The sequence below is a fragment of the Pleurodeles waltl genome, chromosome 6, assembly GCF_031143425.1.
Source record: "Pleurodeles waltl isolate 20211129_DDA chromosome 6, aPleWal1.hap1.20221129, whole genome shotgun sequence".
Lineage (NCBI taxonomy): Eukaryota > Metazoa > Chordata > Amphibia > Caudata > Salamandridae > Pleurodeles > Pleurodeles waltl.
Genome location: NC_090445.1, coordinates 116266658 through 116284239, shown reverse-complemented (window position 1 = coordinate 116284239; position 17582 = coordinate 116266658). Strand labels below are relative to the sequence as shown.

General features: G+C 46.7%; 1 protein-coding gene across 1 annotated transcript in view; it reads right to left on the bottom strand.

The window, feature by feature from the left end:
• The window catches only part of SRCIN1 (SRC kinase signaling inhibitor 1), a 758648-nt gene that overhangs the window by 717842 nt on the left and 23224 nt on the right, over nt 1-17582 (bottom strand). The window lies entirely within an intron of this gene.

Genomic DNA, 17582 nt, shown 5'->3' with positions numbered 1-17582 from the left:
ATCAAAGTCTTTTCCAGACAGGCCCAGAAGATACAGCACCATCCTGGCCCCACTGAGGTGTGAAGGGATCAAAAAGGTCAGGCCTGAGGTGACTTGGCAGAGCCATGTGATACTGAGGCTTAGTACTGGGATACAGGGGTACTGCTGGTCACAAATGGCGTCCAATGGTAGAGGTGAGGGTCGGAAGCATGAACTTACAAGGGTTCTTCGGGTCAGGATTGGATTGTAGTGCCTGTTTTTAGACCAGGGGGTGTGCTGAAGGTTGGGAATTAAAGGAGTTAGGGAGAGATTTGTGTGGGACTAGGTGACACAATATCAGAGAGTGTAGCAGGTTAGGACCGAGGTGTGTTAGTACACCTTACTAAGTAAGTCTCCAGCTGTACTGTCACATACATGTCACAATGGAAGTGCCCTGGCAGGGAACGATGGTGGTCCCAGCACTGGATTAACAGAGGTGTGAGAGCGGAGCTCTCCTCCTCCAGAGTGTGTGCCTGTAGGCACCAGATCTCTGATACAAATGTTCTCTTTGGTTGGGTGATGGGGAGCTTGATCTGGGTGCATGGCCACGCTGGGTCTGCTGAACTGCAGGGTAACCATTCTAGATGCAGGTGGAATAGCATACTATCTCCTAGCAACTGAAGGGCAGGATGATGCTTTGCATGGGTTCCCAATGTGCATAGCGTGAGCAAGTGATTATCGGGTGGGTAGGTGGGTGGATGGGAGTGTCTGAAGCCTGTTTTAGATTGTTCCAGGAGAATGAGAAGGAACTGGATGTTGGTGTCATGTTAGAGAGAGATTGGAGGGAGCAGGTGCCCAGAACCCTATATGTGCACCATCAGGGAAGGCCCAGGAACAGAAAGGCTTGCTTATGGTAGTACAGGAAGTGAATCTCGAGTATAGCCTGGTCCAAGTAGCCTGTGTTATTTACAGGTAATACCTCGTACTGACATGACTCCTCTCACTGCTCCAGAGGACAAAATGGCAGTAGACCTGGCAGGCGACAGGGCTGATAACCCCAGGAATATAACAGTAAATGAACCAGACTCTCTTGCAGGTCAAGTCACCAATTGGGCACCACCGGCCCAATGAGCCGGTCCGGCCCAGGTATGTCCCCTCCTTTTGTCCTTAATGAAATGCTGCCTCCTATCCCTACAAACCTATAACGCCTAGAGTTATACATCACAGGTAACCCGAAGGAGGAATGGTTCTCCCTCAGGCCAGCACTACCTCTTTGCAGTACTGTTCCCAGGGCAGAGTGCTCCCCTGGAAGGGATGGTGTGAGCACTAAGGCTCAGGTAGCCTAGAGAGTCCAGTGAGAGAAGAACCCAGGGAGTAAGGAGACCTTCTACTACTTCTTCAGGCCTCAGGCCATCGTTCGTCTGCCCAGTACTGCTTAGACACTACAAACACAGGCACTGCAGGTCCTATCCTACTGGAAAGGACACTAGTCTCTGTCCAGTGTCCTAAGGCCACAAATGGTGGACAGGAGAACCAGGGGCTTCACCAGGACAGGAGAACCAGGGGCTTCACCAGGACTGAGATGGTCACAATACTGGACAACTAGACGTTTCTACAAATCCTGTGTTCCATTAGCTGACCTGTGGGTGAGTCGTAGCACTGCAATACTAGAGAGTGCAGTACGCTGTGACAGAAAAACACAAGCAGGGCTGGAAAATGAGGGCTGCGGTGTATTGATAGATTTGTATGGCACTGGAATAATCTGGAGCTGCTGCCAATCATTAGTAAGGTGCATTAGGAGAGCTGTATTCCAATCACAGCGCCTAACAAACAGAGGGCTGCTGCGGGCAGGGGCATAGCTTGGCCAGTAAGACTGGTGAGGGGGGTGAGCTTCAGATTTTCCAACAATCAAGCTGGCGCATAATGTTTAAATACATCATAGATAAGCAGGATGCACAGAGGTGTTAAAAGGGGCAGGGAATGTGGGTAGGTTTAGGAGTACTAAGAGAGAAAACAATATTTTTGAGGACTGTCAAAACAGAGAGGGGGAGAGAGTGTGTGTGTGTGTTTTTGTTCTATGTCGATATAAAAATTCCTGGTGAACTCTGACTGAAATCTCACAATACCTGACCGAAAGCACCTGTACTCAACTGTTTATCAGAAAATACTATTGGGGGGGGGGGCAGGTGTAACACCCCAAACACCCCCCTTGAAGCTACACCCGTGGCTGCAGGTCAGGGTGAAGGGCGGGCATTGGCAGGGCTGTGTGTGGGTCTGAATTTTCTAGTGGCAGGGATGATTTTATTCTCTGAACATGGTCTCTGTTGCTCGTATATAAACAGTTGTGCTTCTCTGTAGTGCAGCATCAGGGCTGGCTTGAGAGGGGTGTGACTGGTGCGGCTGCACTGGGCGCTGAACGGGAGAGGGCGGGCTGTGTTTAGCAATAACATACAATTTAAAAGCACCTGAAGCAGTGTTCCTTGAGCGTTCAGCTGTCAGGCAACAATAAAAATGTCAAGATAACTCTTGTGATTAATGTTCCTGACAGAGCGATCAAGTTTTGTCCAGTGGCAGTTTTCAGTCGCCATAACGTAGCACAGAGAGTTAATAGGCCTGCTGCACAGAACAGATCTGTACTTTATGTAGTTACCTGAGTGGATTAGTCAAGTCAGCCTTTACCAGAGCATTAAAACAAATGAAATGTATGTGAGAGAGTTGCTATGGAGAGATGAGGAGCACTTTTGCCGGGTGGTAGTGCTGGAATCCGAAGAGGAGGTCATGAGGAGGAGGGCACCAAAACAGATTGTCGCACAGGGCGTCACCAGTGCTAAAGCCGGCCCTGGTAGTGTTTACTCAGTAATACTGCAGCTTCTCTACAACCTCAGAAAGAGAGCACCCACAGGAGATGACATTCTTGTGGAAGGGCGAGAAGACACCCACAGGAGATGACATTTTTGGGAAGAAAGAGCGAGAGAGAGTACCCACGGACGATGGAGCCGTTTTTCAGGAAGGGGCAAGTTCAGAAGGCCACCACTTCCATTTGGGAATAGTCATAGATGGGCAACGACTTGGCAGAATAAGAAGCTGACATTTTTCTGGACAAAGTCCTGAGACAGCCCCAGGCGAGTACCTGTCACTAGGACAAGCCCAGCAGCCGTCTGACTCTGCCACTCCCTACCCATGAGAAGACTACTATGGGACCTAACGGCTAGGGCAAGGTGAGCGATGGTGGACTGTGAAGGACACATGCATTCACCACCTTATGGACCTGTGGATTCCCCAGAGTGACACCGAAGTCAAAAGACAAGTGAAACAACGTTGCCATCGACACATAATACGCAGACACAGACACATTAGAGGCCTAAGAGCACAAGTTTTAACCCTAATGATGGACAAGCACGACGAAGAACGCACACTAAGATACACTTATCCTTCCGGGACCCTGAGCCACATTAATGCGACACTGCTTCTCGCCATCTCGTGACACAACATGCAATGTGAACACTTCTTGCCCTAAGTCACATCAACTGTACCTGCTCCCAGAAGCACTTCCTTTCATTGCTCACAAGGTGAGCACCTCCTGACCCAGCCACAGGCTAAGCACCTCCTCCTCCACCTTACAAGTACAGCACCTCCTGAAACAGCACAAAGTCTGAGCACCTCCTCCTCCACCTTACAAGCGGAGAACCATCTGAGCACCACCCACCTCCTCTTCAAACTTACAAGCTGAGTACCTCATGCCACAACTCACGAGCAGAGCACCTCCTCTTCCACCTTACAAGGTGAGTACATCCTAAGACAGCACACAGGCTGAGCACCGTGTCCTCCATCTTACAAGGTGAGCACCTCCTAGGACAGCACACAGGCTGAGCACTGTGTCCTCCATCTCACGCACTGTGTCCTCCATCCTACAAGGTGAGCACCTCCTAAGACAGCACCGTGTCCTCCATTTCATGCACCGTGTCCTCCATCTTACAGGGTGAGCACCTCCTAAGACAGCCCACAGGCTGAGCACCTCCTCCTCCACCTTCCATGTGAAGCACCTCCTAAAACAGCACAAAGACTGAGCACCTCCTCCTCCAACTTACAAGGTGAGCACCTCATGCCGTAACTCACGAGCAGAGCACCTCATCCTCCATCTTACAAGTGAAGCACCTCCTGGGTCAGCACACAGGGTGAGCACCGTGTGCTCCACCTACAAGTGAAGCACCTCCTGAGACAGCACACAGGCTGAGCACCTCCTCCTCCACCTTACAAGTGAAGCACCTTCTGAGACAGCACACAGGCTGAGCACCTCCTCCTCCACCTTACAAGTGAAGCACCTCCTGAGACAGCACAGAAGCTGAGCACCGTGCCCTCCACCTTACAAGTGAAGCACCTCCTGAGACAGCACACAGGCTGAGCCCCATGTCCTTCACCTTACAAGCGCCGCACCTCCTAAGACAGCACACAGGCTGAGGACCTCCTCCTTCACCATACAAGTGCAGGACCTCCTGAGATACCACAGAGGCAGAGGACCGTGCCTTCCACCTTACAAGTGCAGCACCTCCTGAGACAGCACACAGACAGAGCACCGTGTCTTCCACCTTACAAGTACAGCACCTCGTAAGACAGCACACAGGCTGAGGGCCTCCTCCACCTTACAAGGTGATGACCTCCTAAGACAGCACAAGAGAACCGTGTCTTACACCTTACAAGTGGAGCACCTCCAGCTTATCCTGAGAACCCCCTTATAAAAGAGTAATTTAGGCATGCATGAAGTAGTGTATCCCAAGAACGCATGCAGGTAAGTCACTTTCACCAGGGTAGGTTAGATGCCAATTGCTGTAATGACAGAGAACTATCGTGGAATCCTTGCAAGGGAATAAGCTCATGGTAACCCCAAAGGTGGGTCATTACAGGAAGGGACAACATTAATGATGGGAAACCTTGTAGCAGATAAAGCAACACTGTATCCACTAGTAAGAGATAATCACTTGTTTTTTGGCTCACTACACATGTGCAACTTCATTAATGAGTATCAAACAACATATATATATTTTTCATGTTTCATTTTTGTATGATATTTAATCACTTATTTCTGAAAACTCCTCTAGCGAGGTTAAGTCAATGGCCACAAGTGAGTCACCTCGGGCGGGGATGGGTGTATTGCGAGAGCACTGTGTATATATTATATTTAGGGAGCCCCACGGCCGGTGCCATTTAAGTCAACCACCAGTGGCGTAGCGTGGGTTGTCAGCACCCGGGGCAAGGCAAGTAATTTGCGCCCCCTAACCCGTGGATTTTAGCCCTCGCGAGTGCGAGCGCGCCCCCCCCCCCCCCAGATGTTGCGCCCGGTGCGGCCGGCCCCCCCTGCACCGCTACGCCACTGTCAACCACACAGAGAAAACCAACCTTTCCTCTACATCAGTCCACTGTAGTGGCAGGAGTCTTACCGGCAAGTACAACACGTCCTTGAAAAACCACATAAACTCCCGAGAACATGTTCTGTAAACCGAAGCCTTCAACACCATGGTACACCTAAGAACTCTAAGCTGTTGAAATGTACATTGACTACTCTAATTGACTGACAGGTTCTTTTGCCCCTTCAGAAAAATGCAAGATGTTCGGACAGTATGTTGCTTTTAGTAGTACGTTTTATTAGCGTGACATGAACACAATGTTTTAATAAGGTAGGCTGCAAGCCTACACGTGTCCCTAATTAGTTCGCAACATGTAAATTATTGGCATAAAAATGCCTACAATGTGTAACGCTTTAAAATAAAAAGTTGAAAACCCCTTTTCAACGGCTAAAAAACACTTTTCCCCTAGTGAATTCGGCTGCAAACATATTTAAGGTTAATTTCGTCCACAAATGAAATGCTTCAAAGGCGGGAAACTGCAACGTAATTATCAGTTTTCTCCATTTGCAAAAATTGTGCAAGCAATGTTATACATTTACACAACCGTTATGAGGTGTCCTTGAGACTTGATTTAAAAAGAAGCATTAGCAAAGCCAATGTCTGCCTTTGCATCATGTAATGGTTATGTATTGCAAAGATATGCAACATTAAAAAAAAAAAAAAAAATTAATTAAAGTGAAGGAGTGGTCCAGCAGCCTATGCACACCGGCCTTTGCACTGAAATTCCTTATGCAAAACTACCATCAACGAATAAGGGCAAAGCACTCTTCAATGAGTTTACTACTGCACTAATTCACCTAACGCCCTTAATTCATTGAATAGGCTGACGACTGCAGCGCAATCAATCACTTCTTCACTAAAAACAACAACAAAATCAGATCCCTCATTGAGAACATGAAACAGATTCTCCCTCCAATTCCCCATCACCTTACCCCAAAGTGGATATAGGCTTTGAATGAGCCACCATCCTTAGCTCACTAAAGGCCACTTCCTATGAAGATGACGTTTTGCCACTTTCCACTGTGAAATCCCGCTGAGAAGATACCATCACACCCGTCCTAAATAACATACACTCCTCTCCCAGCTAAGCACCATTTCCAAATGCCTTCAAGGCAGAACAGATCCTCGCCTGCTGAAGAAATCTACTTTGAACCTGAAGACCTCATTAACTACCACCACATCTCCAACCAGTGCTTTATTGGAAAAGTCAACAACAAAGCAATTGGCACTCAACCCCGGGAGCGAATTCACTAAAAATAACTTGCTTCAAGATTACCATGCTAGCTTCAGACCATGATTTGTGATGGAGACATCTACACTTCGAGTAATCAACATCTCCCTCCTCATGAATGATAATGGCAACCCCTTCTTCCTGAGCGTGCTCAACATCTAAACAGTCTTTAACACAGTTGATCATCAATCACTGATCCCAATCCTGGAAACATACATGGGTTCTCTGATAAAACAGCCCTACTAAACTTCACCTCTTGCTTCACCATCCAGGCCCAGCTCGTCCAAATATTCCCCTCAAAATCCTAGAAGCTCCACATCTCTGGGGGAGTTCATCATGGATCCATTTTCTCCCCGCCTTCACTCACTACATGGATGCCCTCAGATCCTTACAACTTCATCATGATCCATCGGTATGCTGTCAGTATTCTACACTAACTTAAAATCTCAGCTGATGACATTTGATGAGTCACAAACCTGGCTCAAGCAAAGCTAAAATTGGATGTCAGGCACATACCACACTGACACTCAACCGTAAAAGCGTGGAATTCTTTAGTTCGACAAAAGCACCAAACAAGCCTGGTTATATGACATGAACCTAGACAACTTCAACCTCTCCCACCCCCCAAAATTTACAGCTAGCATGAAAACCCTTGAAAACACAGTGCCTTTTTTCCCAAAAATACATTGCTATGAAAAACAAGACAGCAGTAGTACCTGCTCCCATTAGCCGACTGTGTCTCCCCACCTGGATGGAGACAATGTTCTTCTCAAGCAGCCTTCCCCACATGTCTTTAGCACTTGTGGAAGGCATCCAAAATGCTGTGGCACACTTCATCCAGGGTGTGAAGAAGTTTAACCACATCCCCTCTGGTGAAGGAATTACATCAGCTTCCTGAACAGATCACAGATCTAAGGCAATTAGAAACACCAAACCATCATATATGTCCACAAAACTAAAAACAAACACCACATATGGACAGTGTCACACCAAATGCAAAAGGTAAAAACCAGACAGCTGATCTTCTCTATTTATGCGTTAGGTACTGGAACACAATGCTTATCGACATCAGAACTGAAAGAATTCAGAAAGAAATTTTAAACACTTTACTTCAATGAACACTACTAATTTCTCAGGAAATTATGTTTTACCTAACTACTGTTAATAACCAATAATCTGACTATAAGTCTGTCATCCATTATTTAGCACTCTGTTATTCCCCCAGATAGGTTTCTACTATGTAAATAATAATAGATATACATACATTAACCTCAGAACCCCCATGGGTGACCCATTTTAGGCCTCCTGTGGGAAGGTTCCCAGGATGCCCTATAGGTGTCATTTTAAGCTGGTACAGGGTAAGAATGATAGAAATCCCTGTAAGCAGGTGTGTCATTTTAGGCTCCCACTGAAGAAGATCTCTCGTATAGGGGGGAGCCAATCCATAAGTTCATATGGCTCCAAATTACAAACAAAAAGTGATGACTTCTGCAACATATGAAGCACAGTTATGGGGGGATTGCAATTTCAAGGTTTGCTGTAATGGAGAATAACTTTAAGATCTTTAATTGTGCTGGACCCAGGTATTCCTTTATTAGCTCCATACCTGGGAATATGTATTACCACTAGTTCAGATATGGCAACACTAAAACCTATACTGTAATGGATACGGTTGCACACAAATCCTTTTGTAGCAATTTATTTAAAATCTGTCTTAGAGACGGCAAATTTTAGTGGTATGGATGGCACATATTAGAAAATCTTTATCAGCTCTACAGTTAGGGAATCTCTGGAAGGAACCCACCTTAGATGGATCAGATAACAAAGACAATGTGAAAAAAGTCCTAACATGAAAGTAGGTAGATTGCCGGCAGGATACCTTGAATACATTGTTGAACCCCACCCTGAACTGAAACGTAATTTATACATCAAATTTAGAATGCAGATCCCTCTTTCCAGGACATATTTAGTAACATGTGGTAGGCTCCAAGAGGGATGCAAATATTGTGACAGCACTTTTGGTGAGAAATAAACTAGCATGCGCCTTTTGCTATTTTGCAAAAAGACTGATAAAGCCTGCAGTCTGTTTGAGATTTATGGTATTAGGTCAACAGTGGCAGTGGATGCCTTAGCACTTTGTTCTAGGACGGGTGATCAAATCATTTTATCTCTGTGTCCTCCTATATGTGAGCAGTGTGGCCACTTTATAAGCATAGGGGTGAATTAGATTAAATTAAATTTATTGGAGGCCTTAACTGCAGGGCTACCAACTTGTATTGATGAAAAATGTATAACTTGCCATGTGTGAAAGGCTTCAAGAAGAAAGCGAATATTGTGATTGCACTTTCGGTGGCAAATAACTAATTATGCACCTTCTGCTATTTTTCACAAAGATGATTATAGTCCCCCTACAATGGTCAATCCTCTTGTTTAGGTTGAAGAGTGATTAGGTCATTTAAGCATGCTACTGCATTTTGATCTAGGATAATTGACCAAATAGTTTTTAGGCGTAAGGGCCTGTTTTAGATATTAGCAGGTGAGTTACTCTGTCACAATGATGATGGATATTCCATCTGCTAATATCTAAATCCTGTTATATACTATGGGATTTAGAAATTTCCGGACATGATAGCTGTCATTGTAGTGACGGAGTAACTCATCCACCAATATCTAAATAAGGCCCTATGTCTTTATTGTTGGGAAGTGTGGCACCTTACTAAGTATGGGAGGTGACCATAGATAAGATTAAATGTATTGGAGGCCTTCATTGTATGCCAGTTAATCCTTTTTTAGCAATACCAAATATAATCATGTTATGTGGAGATGCGAAGAAGACCTTAGGAGGAAAGTGAATATTATTGCACCACCAGTGAGAAACAGAAAACTATGCTGCTATTCTGCACAAAGGCTGGCAAAGTTGCCAGTGATGGTTACCACCATTGCCTAGGTTTTGTGACATTAGGTTAATGGTGGATGCTTCAATATGTTATTTTAGAATGGATGAGTAAACCAACTTCAACTCTACCACACCTTATGTTGATTAGCAGTGTGACTATCTGTTCTGCTTAGTCTCAATCTAAGAGGGAACGAGTCTAAAGAATGCAAAGAATGCAGCACTCAGTTTGAGTAATGAATTTATTAAGGCACTTCCCAAGGCTCAAACGAAAGTATACAAAAATATTAACGTGAGCATTTAACTTGAAAGCAGCAAAACACAAGCAGCTGCTAAAATAATCACAGCAGTTGATATACATATATATATATATATATATATATATATACATATATATATATATATATATATATATATATTTATTTATTTTTATGCACGCACACAGCAAAGCTAGATAATTAAGAATTAAAAATGAATCACCGTGGGGATTGAATCCAACATCATCCTTGTCCTTGCCAACGTCTAGCTGTGGAACCCTGGACAGCTGAGACAGGAGACATTTTCCCCAATGGGACTCTGATTTTTCTGAGCAATGCGTCCACCCTCAGAAATAAGTTCCTTCAGCCTCAGCGCCAAGTTTCCCCACCTTATATACCTTAAACAGACTTAAGAGGAAGATTCTGGTAACCCCCCTCCTCCGTTTGAGTAAGTTGTGAAATTCAAGCGCTGGCTGTACTTGGTCAGTGTTCAAAACACACAAAAGGATTGGCCAGATCCCGATGTGTATTTCCAAGACAGAGCTGTACCCTTCTCTGCTATAATTATTCTCATCATTGTACACTCTTATCATCATTGCATCCCCCATGGTAAGTTCCCTTCCCTTGTGAGAAAAGCGAAAACAGGTTCAATGTAGAGAACAAGCTGTGTGTGGAAAAATACCTGCGCCCCCGATGCGACGGCATTTGAAGCTAAGCTAAGCACAAAATAGAGTCAGTGGTCAAGATTGAATCAGCGGTTAAATACAGATAGCATTACACTATCCACCAAGCATGAGATTGCCCTAAAGCAGCGGTTCCCTACCTTTTGACTTCTGTGGACCCCCACTTTATCATTACTGGAACCCGGGGACCCCCAATGAATCATTATTGGAATCTGGGGACCCCCACTGAGATATTACTGAAAGCTGGGGACCTAATCTAATAATATTTTTTTATTTTTTAAGCAGTTGTGGACCCCCTGAGGAGGCTTCGCAGACCCCCAGGGGTCCCCGGACCACAGGTTGGGAACCACTGCCCTAAAGATTACCCTTAATGTATCCAAGGATTTATCTGTACGATGATGAATATTACTGATGTAAAATGTATAGTTATGTTATATATCGATGATCTCAATAACTTCAATAGAGTGTATTGTAATGCATTTTGTTGATTTCCATAAATAAAATAATGTTTCAAGTAGGAGTTAACTCTGACCCCAAAGGATTATAAGACAAGTGATGTCTGCATACTATACACTTCTTCATTTCTTTGCAGCTTTTTCACCTTTAATATTTGTATGTTCAACCTTGATTCATTATTCATGTAAGGAGCCTTCACATACCACGCATGCATATTTTTCTCTGCAGTTAATTATTAATCAGTCAAACCTATTAGCTTTAATAAAATTCAGTGTTCAATAGCAATTCCTACTGGTGAGCTCTGCAGATGGTACGTGGGTACAAGCGATCGCTGATCACGGCACTGCACTGTCCTAAGACAGTGGTGGATGGTACAGGGTATAGGTCATTTTGCCTGCTCTGGGGTAGCTATAGTTGGAATTACCTAGTTCTTCCGCTAATGTCCGACTTCTGGGCTTTTGTACTAGTTCCTCACACCCTGGTCCCCAAACTGCTTTGTGACTCATTGGTCTTCACATTGGTCCTTGACAACCTCGCCCAAGCACAAGCCCCAGACTCCTCCTTTGTTACCCTGCAGTGTGCGCACTAGTCCCTGATTCCATGGCATGACATGACACTGGTTTCCAACACTCTACCCTTCATAGGCGTTCCTGACTCCTATGTTCTTGTGCTAGTCACTGATTCCTTGGTTCTCGCACTAGTCCCCTATTCTCTGGTTCTCACACTAGGGCGGCTACTGGATCCTCCTTCTAGTCCACAGCTCCCTAGTCCACACTAGTCCCAGACTTCCTCATTTTCATACAGTAAGTGCTGCATTACTGTACGACTGCCTGATCCTCCGGGGCCTCATTATTTGCCCTGATTTCCAGAGCCTGGTACCAATCCCGGACTTCCTTGTTCTCAAGCTAGACCCTGGCGCAATATTTCTCGCACTTCTCCATGACTCTCTGGTACCTTACCTCATCAACCCTACAGTACTCCATAAGTCCCTGCTCCCCACACTGGCCCCTCCATCATCCCCACAGTACTCTGTGAATCCTTGTTCACCACGCTGGTCCCTAACTACATCATCCTCACAGTACTCCATAACTCCCTGCTCCCCACACTGGCCCCCTACTCCATCATCCTCACAGTACTCCATAACTCTCTTCTCCCCCACACGGATCCCTTACTCCATCATCCCCACAGTACTCCGTGACTCCTTGTTTACCACACTGGCCCCCTACTCCATCATCCCCACAGTACTCCATAACTCCCTGCTCCCCACACTGGCCCTCTACTCCATCATCACCACAGTACTCCGTGACTTCTTGTTCACCACACTGGCCCCTTACTCCATCATCCCCACAATACTCCGTGACTCTTTGTTCACCACACTGACCCCTTACTCCATCATCCCCACAGTACTCCACAAGTCCCCGCTCCCCAACACTGGCCCATCCATGATCCTTACACTAGTCCGTGACTCCCTAGTCCCTGCTCTAGTCATAGGTTCCCTAGCTTTCATATTAGTCCCCGAATTACTTGGTTCACGCACTCTTCCATGACTCTATGGTACTCCTACTGGTCCCTTGCTTCATTCTCCTCCCCCTACTCCGTCACTCCCTGGTCCCCGCACTGGTCCCTTGCTTCATCTTCCTCACGCTACTCCCTGGTCCTCGTGCCAGCTCCCCGCCTCAGCTGCTCTCGCACCAGAGCCTGGCTCTCACCCTCCCTCTGATGCCTCCACGTGCCCTTCCACCACCCATCCCCCCGTGTCATGCTGTGGCCGCTCTTCTACTCCGACTGCATTAAAAGGCGTCCTTCGCCTTCCTCCCGTCCCTTTCAGGCCTCATTACCCCTCGAGAGTGCAATGTCTCTGACATTGGAATAAAAATCTGCAGAATCCCAACCAAGCGAGATATTAAGCGGCCTGTCAGCTGCGCCCGCACATTCATATCCATTCCTCATCTCTGCTCACGAGGACGCCTCGGTTCCCCTCTCGCTCATCGTGGCTCACGTGGGCCTCACTTTGGAGGCAGAAGCTCCCATCCCCACTCGGCAGCGTGGGCGTCAAATACTAATTACCAGTGATTACCCGGTGATCTGGTGTGCCGTGTGTGTCTGCAGACAGCGGGGGCTCGTGGCGAAGATCTGTCCTCGCGCATCCTCTCGCTCTCAGTGACGTCAGAGGTTAGACCACTTGCCCATTCTTGAACCTCTCCACAGGCTTCTATTTGGTGCTGAGGGATTAAGAATGGCCTAAGAGCCCATCCCTGTTTACTTTCTCTTCCTGTCATTGCCCTCGCGCAGTGACAGGAGAGAGGTCAAAGGGCAAGCTGGAGGAAGCAGCAGCTACTCAAAGTTCACAGAACAGCTAGACATATTCCTGCAAGACGCCCCCATGATCCTCTGCAGGCGTAAGCTGGAGAAACAGGAACGAGGGCCTCCAAATTGAGTTTTAATGTCATTGTTGGAAGGAGAATTGTTATGATATGCTATAGGTGGCTCATAAAGTTTGCATTCGCCCATAGTCTCTCGTGGTGTTCTCACTAAGTGGAACCCTTGAGCCGTGAGACAAAATATTATTTTATGCATCCTACATATTACAAAAGTGCAAGAGGACACCACTATTTGACCTAAGATCTCATTTGCAAGCCAGAATGAACTTGGCTCTGATATCGGGACGATATTCGCTGGAAGAGAGCCACCAGTTTCTGGTCTGCTAACTCTTGGGAAGATGTGCCATATAGGTAGGTAAAAGTGGAAATGGTTACACTTCCAGTGAATAGTTTGACTGTGTAGGCTACTGTGGCCCACTCTACGAATACCTGTTTCAGTAGAAAAATTGACTCCAACTCACTAGGATTGACATTAACAGACAGTTCAGAGTCAAAATGCAGGAGGGTGGTGTTGGATGAGAGCATCTTTGGTAACTTGAACTAGCTGCTGATGGGCACTGGTCCAATGGCAGACAGATGTGGATTTCACGAGACCCCTCACCAGATCTGTGAGCAACATAAAATTTCCAATAAACCAGCCATAGAAGGTGACTGTTTCCAGGAAACTGTGGAAGTTGGACAACAATGAGAGTAGTGTAGCTGATTTAATGTCTCGTACTTTAGAGGCTACTCCGTAGCCAAGGAAGCCTATGTTGAGTTTGAGGAACTGACCCTAGGTGGCTTCCTCTTCTGAGTAATTGTTAGATTGTTGGTATTTATTTCTGAGGAGCACCTTATACCAGATTCATGCAACCGCATGGTAGTACCTTTCCTCCCTCACCCTAACGAAAATAAGTTTGGGCCTCCTGGAGACGACTGATGAGATCGGCTCTGGTAGATGTGGAGAAAGAAGAAGGGGGTTTGGAAATGACGTAATGGAACCCCCCTCCCAATGGACACATACACTCCAGGGGGTGTGGGGGACAGACCAAGGACAGCTGTCGGGAACAGAAGGTGCCCAGTGGTAGAAGAAAGCAGAATGCAGATGTGACTTCAGCAGGCCCAGACCTACCGTCGCCAATGTAGTTTTCAGTTTTGACAGACTATTCGTGCGTCACTGCATAAATGAGTACTCGATAAAACAAGTGGTCTGTTTAGGCTCATTGTATCAAGGGGAGCCTTCTATTTAACAGGAGGCTTCCATCAATGGCAAAACAGCATTTAGAGACACCACGTGGATGTCAAGCTAGTCGACGCCGATGCGCAACGCGGCATTGCGTGCATTGGAAATCTCTGGAAGCAACAGCTATGACCTTTGCCTTGAACCATCCATGCTGGGCCTCTGTGCTGGGTTCAGTCCCAAAGCACTCTGGGGCTGCAGCGAAGCAGACGGCGGGGGGAGAAGCGGTCCAGTGGATGCTCCAAACCGCTGAGGCGAGGAACCCTCTCCGTCGATGCACCATTTCGAAGCGCATTCACACTGCAGCATTATCAACTGCGGAAAAGACGCGTCATTTCATTTTTTATCTTGTAAAACATCTGCTAAAATTGGTGAAGTGGCAGAAATAAACGGTTTAGTGTCGACGCGTGGGATGGGAACAACAATTACGAATGTTTGGACGGCCTGTGTGAGCTGCCTTCAGCCGTGCCCCCTCCTCGCCCCCAAGAAATCTGCCAGGCGGTGGCGGGGACACGTTTCCCGCGCCGCTGGGCTCGACGCACCGATGAAATCAAAGCGGAGGAAGGAAAACATCAAACGGCCTCCTCAGGCGCCTGCGACACGCGACGGCTCCCTAATTACTCGCCGGAGCCTCCGATTGTTAAACTGAATAATAAGTCGATTTCTTAAAATGGAAAAAAATGTCAATACCGTGAGGACGCCTTTTGGGGCTGATCGCTGCCTCCCCCCCACCCCCCAGGAAGTAGGTTGGGGCAGTACCCATGTTGCACTCTCCTGCCCACAACCCCAAGTGCAGGGTGACCGGCTTCCCGGACATGCTGGGACAGTCCCGGTTTTCCGCCAGCTGTCCCGGTTGATTTCGGGAAATTCAGCTCATGTCCCGGTTTTTAGAGCGGGTGGACTGAGAACGGCGGGCGGGGCCTTTTTATGTTTTTCAAAGCACGGATAGCTAACAGCTGTTATAGGAAAGCAAGTAAAATAACATGCACGATAGTGGCTTTAGTTTATTTATGTCCTTAGTGCCTCTTCTATAGTGCTGCGCTGATCAGCGCTGTCATTCTGTGCGCTCGGTTGAAGTACAATTGTAGTCCTTCTTCTACTGAGGTGAAAAGCCCCGGTTTTGGCTTAAAATAATGGTCACCCTAATACGAGGGCATCGGGAGGGAGGCGCCCAGCGGTGCACTAAGCATGTGCAGTACACGGACCACCGAGGAAGACAGCTGGGGTACAGGGGCGTAGCTGGGCAAGTAAGATCGGTGGGGTTCTGAGCTTCAGATTTTTCAACAATGTTAAAACACATTGTACTACAGGCAGGGCTCATGCGGGGGCTTTAAGGGGCAGAGGAAAGGGAGAGGAATGCGTATTGGTAAGGCTACTTAGTGAGAGAAAACATGATATTTTATAAGACGACCAACATTTTTTAAGTTTTTAAAAACAGACAGGCAAAGAGTGTTTGTGTGGTTTTTGCTGTATATGTAAAACGTCCTGGTGAAATCCGATAGACGCTTCACTATGACCAACCGAAAACACCTATACCCAACTATTTACAAGAAAATACATTTTTTTTGGGGGGGGGAGGGGGGAGTTGTTATTGGGGGGTTAGCTGCCCTCCCCCCCCCCCGCCACCCCCAAATAAATGTAAAAAAACAGATACGCCCCTAATGGGGGCTACAGACCATATCGGCTGGCAGGTGGTTTTCACAGCTCTGTGAGGGAGCATTCAGGGTTGCCCTCTGGCCGTTTTTTTCAGCAGCCCTGACTTTATTTTGAAGTGCAGAGCACCTGTTTTTATGCATCTGATTTGTCTAATGTGCAAACATATAACTAAAAAATTCTCCGCGATAACACATGAACTTTAGACAGAACAAGTTGGAAACAGAAAGAAGCAATCTCTGCTCAATGTTTGCAACTTGTTCTATTTGAAGCAATGGGGAAGCCTAAAACAGAGGGAAATATTAAAGATATTAAGCAAACAAAAGGTAGGGCAGGGCGGGGGAAGCAGTGCATGAGCTGGGCAGGGCATGGAGGCAAAGAGGGAGCAACTGGGAGTGCACGATGGTAGGTATTTGAGGGGAGAAGCAGCACACAAGGTAGAGTGCAAGAGAACACAAGCATTCCCATGGGGTGCTGAAAGAAAAAGAATAAAAGAAATTTAGTGAACATGAGCAGCAGCAGCGGTTTCTCCACGAGGGCAGGGGAGCATCTGCGAGCCACGGGTGGAAAACATAAAATGGCAATTAAATGACTTAATAGCTATTTTATTAGTTTCCAGATGTGTGCACCGCAGTGCCCCCGAGGTAAAAGACATGCGGGGGTGTCCTCTGCTGCCGCTTGGCAGCATGAAGGGTAGGAGCAGCTGTTGGCTGGATGCTCCAAAGTGCGCATGTCAGTTTGTCCGGCTGTCTTGTGACGGGCAGCCTGATATGCACACTTTGAAGCTCTCCATCCCGAACTACCATAACTGGATGAAAGCCAGGCCTGAAGGAGCGTCCAGCCAACCCGCTTCTCTCATGCTGGTTAATAGCATGACAGCAGCATCTGGATTGGTTAGGGGAGCTCCACAGCAGGCTACAATTTGCAGAACACCGAGGAGGACATGCAACAGTGGGCAAATTCCTTTTATTTTAATTTTATTTAATTTTATTTTGGGGTTGTTTTATTATGGGCTTTTGGAGAGGAGGGGTATTTTATTTTGTGCTTTTGGAGGGAGGGGGTGTTTTATTAAGGGCTTTTCGAGGGAGGGGGTGTTTTATTTTGTTTTTTTGGGAAGCGGAGGGGCACTTCACTCACCCCACCACTTTTTTAGGTTACCAGCCACCCCAAATGAGCAGAAGAATACAAGTAACCCAAGCAAAAGGATAGTAAACAATCTATGCTCCAGGAAAGTAACACAGACAAACATAAATATAGGAAGGAAAGCCGTTGATTAGGAAGGAAGTAAATGAGGATGACAAGAACGTCAACCAATGGTAGGCAATGAGCTGCCCATAAGGACCAGTATTGTCCATAACAGATCTCCAAAAACAAAAATCTAGCAGCTGTGTGTAGGCAGGGCCTAAAAACACTGTAATGTAGTAGAACACCATCAGAGGTACCCTTCCC